At 36.2% G+C, this 4561-nt stretch overlaps 1 protein-coding gene across 1 annotated transcript in view; it reads right to left on the bottom strand.

Moving 5' to 3' along the window:
- The window catches only part of LOC107700960 (membrane-spanning 4-domains subfamily A member 15-like), a 5327-nt gene extending 3882 nt beyond the window's left edge, over positions 1 to 1445 (bottom strand). Inside the window, exon 1 of the mRNA XM_016502839.1 lies at positions 1350 to 1445. The gene's annotated coding sequence lies outside the window, so the exon portion shown is untranslated. The remainder of the gene's footprint in view (positions 1 to 1349) is intronic.
- Between the last annotated feature and the right edge of the window lie 3116 nt (positions 1446 to 4561).

Genomic DNA, 4561 nt, shown 5'->3' with positions numbered 1-4561 from the left:
GTGTGTGTGTGTGTGTGTGAGAGTGTGTGTGTGTGTGTGAGTGTGGAAACTGAGAGAGAGAAAACAAGAGATAGAGTTGGTAATTAACAGAAAGCATTCTAATAGCCTCAGATTACTTGGACTCACTGGTGTTTATCAAACAACACATATAGATGTGTTCCTTTGCACTGTTTGGAAAATGTGTTTACTTTAAATATAACAGTAGCCTACTTTTGAAGAATACACTAAATGTATAAAGTACTTTTGTTATTTTATAAAACTACTAACTTGCTATTAACACTGTAAAGCCTGAAATAATTCAATAAGAGTCAAAGAATCTTTTTTTTTTTAATGCATTTTTTTTTTGTTCTTTTTTAACTTTAGACAAAATATAAAAGAAAAAAGTTTTTGATAAGTGATTTATGTTCTGTCATTTACAATAAACGATACATCAGGCTTTTATGACCCTTTTTATTTTAGAAATGATCCGGCAGGCTTTATAAAATTACTTAGATTTAAATAGAATATTTAAAATTAATTTAAATAGAATTATTTTGATATGAAAGTGTGATAAGTCACATGCCTGCACTGCTCATATCTGTACATCAAGTCATAAAATTAGTACAAGAGCACAAGTAATTAGCAGTGTATTCTTTGTAAAATGACACAACCCAATGGTTCCTGAGGCCAGAAAAGTAATAAATCTGTCAGAAGCTTGTTGTAATGATCCTGTGGGACTCCCTGTCCTCCTTGTTTTTAATGTGGAAGCAAGCTGTTTTCTGTGAATGTCTGAAATTCATTAGTCGAGAAGAATAACAGTGCAGTAAATGGTACAACTGTTGGTGCTACAAACCAGTGTGTGCATAAGACAATACATTAAAACAATATTGTAAGAAACACCAGTTTGCAATATTAAAAAGTAAAACGAGCCTTTTTGTGTAGTTACAAATAGCTGGAATGTGGCATGCATTTGAGCTGTGGGCGATTCCGTCCGTCGTCCTCTCTCTACAACTTCATTTACTGTCTATTCTTCATTGTACTACGCAAATATTACATCAATAATAACTGTCTGCTAACAGAAGCTTCATCTACTCTCATTACTAGTGTAGTGCAGAAGGTGAAATAACAGTTGACTCCGATGTCGTAATACATTCTAATTCGGTTTTGCAGAAATGTATTTAATAAAAACATATATGACATATATAATTAATACATTTTATGATAAACGCGATTCATAAATTGTTCCCGACTCCTCGAGTAAACACTTCGCAGTAAACTCGAGTTCAGTATACCAAACACACACACAAAAACCACATCAAATATGGCGACATGTATATGACAGCATCACACAAGTTATGAGAAGCACATACTGGTAGAGCTGTGTTCTGCGCGAGGCCTCGGAGCGTGTGTGGAGGACTCCCGGCGCGTGTCCAGCTTGTGTCCCCACTGGTGACGCCCCACGCCTCGCTCGGCCTGACTGCTTCAGGATCCTGTTAAACTCAGCCACTTTACAGTTTTAGACCAATGATATTGCCCCTCCTGCCTATTATGAGCAAAGACTTGATTTACACACATCCGATAGCCCCGTTCATTTCAAGCCAATACGTTTATTACACAGTTATGTTATAGCCTATTATGTCATACAATCATTATGAAATACACATTATATTCATATAAATAGATTAGTCTATGTGGAAATAGATTTTTTTTTCTTCGCCGTTATTTCTAAGCCTTACTGGCGCAAAATACAGTGTATCACAGATCAGATCAGGACAGGTCATCTGTAACAGATGCAGCACAGCACAACAGTGTGCGGCGGAGACATGCTACAATGATTCGCGGGACTCCCGCAAAACAGAGCTGATCTAAACATAGAATGTCTAACACATATAATTTGTTATTTATGTGTTGCACAAAAGCAAAAAGAACAACTAATAACATTAAAATGATTAACATGCGCAAGCTAGGCAGAGTTTCTATTTATAACACGTGTTTAAAGGGTTGCAATGTAGCCAATCACAGACTGAGCTCTTGATTTCTGGAACGCAATGGCCAATCAGAGGTGATTAAGCTAGAACCCACTCACCGCAGTGCTGAAACTGCGTGCTCACGAATCCTCTCATTTCAACACACGAAGTGTAGACATCGTGAAAGATTCGTTGTGCATGCTCATTGTGTTATAACAGAGCTTTATGAGATCACGATGAACTGAGATGTCAGCTTTTAGTGATAATAAAGGAAGCGCCCATGCTTGCTTTTCTATTAAAATAGCAGTGGTTTGTGAATGTTGATGCTTAGCCTAAACAACACATATTTTATCAGGAGTGTTTATGCTGGGATGTCGTGGAGCTTAGGAGATGTTACAGAACCCTTTCATGTAAATGTCTTTGATGTGCTGAAACAAACATCTCTAGATGAGTTTAATGCGGGCTTTAGCGGGCGGGCGCGGGACAGAAGCAAGCGAGACAGCACGGGGAGCAGTCTGGCATGTTGTTGCTATCATATCCCTTACAAAGATTAACCAGGGTTTTTGTAGAAACACCATAGTAATTGCAAAATGAATGGTTTACCACAGCATTTGCAGAAGAACCATTACAAAATAACCCATTGTTTTTCAACAGTAGCTATTAACTGCAGATTTAGTTAGTTCTTACTCTTAAAAAAATAGGGCTCAATAAAATAATCATAATTAATCTAATGGTTTCTGAAAATGAAACAATAATCAAATTTGGCAAACGTGTTGTCAGTTATTACAACAAATAACATGATAAAACTCAGCTTTGACAAATCTGACCTATGAATGTAAACGTGCAATATCCTTTTTCAGATAAGACCACCTCCTATGAAAATACAGCCGCAATATCAGATGCATGCTTAAACATGAACAGTGAATGAACGAATAACAAGCATATTTAACATTCGTTTAAACTTCCCTGAAAATATTAAAAGACCTTCTTGCAGAATGTCATTAATAAGATAAAAAAAAACATATGACCATTTTATGAAATGTATTTGTTTCTTTAGATTTATGAGTGTTCCAACACACTGTACCAACATGCAAATTTAAGTGCCATGTCAAAATATTTGTATATAAGCCAGACATGTAAAGCCATGGAAAGATTTAAAAACATCAGAAGATGATTTATCAAGAGTACACATTTCCATACATACATCTAATTTGAAGATGCACACATCTGATTGTCTTCTAACACAAGTATATTGGAATACTTGTCGTCTGTTTAATAACTGAGTACACAAATAATAATATACCAATGTGTAAACAGATAATTGTGTAGTTTACAACATTTAAAATATATACACACTTCCATCTTATTTGTACTTATGGATTCAATTTTGTCCTGACACAAGTGTGTTAAACTACTGGACTAATCTGCTTGCTAAATAATAAATAAATAACAATTGTGTGGTTACACTGTTTACAATATTTAACATGCATACACATTTATACAGTTATAAACAGTACGTGCATAATTATTATGCCGAACATATGTTGCGCATGTTTTGCGCAGCTCGTCAGTGAACAACGGCTCTGTGTAGTTAATGCTGCTCAATGTGAAAGCACGCAGGTGATGGAGATTTACCGCTGATTACAGAACCGGCTTTCTGACAAGATGCGCGTTAAATATCGCATGCGATTTATCGTGCAGCCCTATTTCTGATCATATTTTTCCACAAGCACATTCTACCAATTCCAAACCACATCAATCTTAATAACTACTAGGCCTATTATGTTTGTATTTAATCATTTATAAGGAATATATACTTTTTAAGGAAAGCTAGAAATGAAAAACACCTTATATTCAGGTGTGCATAATTAAGCAGATTTTCTTTTACAGGTAAAATGGGCCAAAAAAGAGATTTAACTTGCAAAAGAAAAAAAACAGTAAAGAAAAATGATTAAATGCTCATGAGAAGGATGCAATACTAATGCAATACTAGAAATTGCAAAGTTAAGGCATGACCATTAGACAGCAAAATGCTCAGTGGGTCAGCACGGTCAGAAAAAAACAGGTGGAGAAGAAAAGACACGTTAACTGCAAAAGAATTAAGAATTAAGGTGAAGAATTAGGTGTGAAACCATCAGGAACCCTTTAGTCTCCAACGCCACCATTTTCCAGAACTGCAACCTACCTGGAGTCTCCAGAGAGCAATGTGTCAGGTTCTGAGAGACTTTGCTTGGGTAAAAAATCCTAAAAAAAAAAAAAGACCCTCACTTAATAAGAATAACATTCTGATGTTTTGTGAAATACATGAAGACTGTTTATAGACAACCTATCTGTCTGAAGGACAGACAGGTGGAGAGTGACTCTTAACTAAGGGACCAGCACCAGTTCAATCGAGAGGTTCAGTTCGATCTGTCTTGTTCAATCTATGATTCTTATTAAGTGGGGTCATATTTCATGATGTCATAGCAAAGCCTCTGAGAACCTGACACATTGCACTCTGGAGACTCCAGGCAGGTTGCCGTTCTGGAAAATGGTGGCTGATGGATTGGATTCCTGATTTTTATTTTTGCAGTTAACATGCGTCTTTTCTTCTTGGCCTGTTTTTGTCCGACCCT

The sequence above is a fragment of the Sinocyclocheilus anshuiensis genome, unplaced genomic scaffold (genome assembly GCF_001515605.1).
Source record: "Sinocyclocheilus anshuiensis isolate Anshui unplaced genomic scaffold, SAMN03320099.WGS_v1.1 scaffold1550, whole genome shotgun sequence".
Classification (NCBI taxonomy): Eukaryota; Metazoa; Chordata; class Actinopteri; order Cypriniformes; family Cyprinidae; genus Sinocyclocheilus; species Sinocyclocheilus anshuiensis.
Note: the sequence above shows the minus strand (reverse complement) of the source record. Positions and strands in the feature narration are given on the sequence as shown.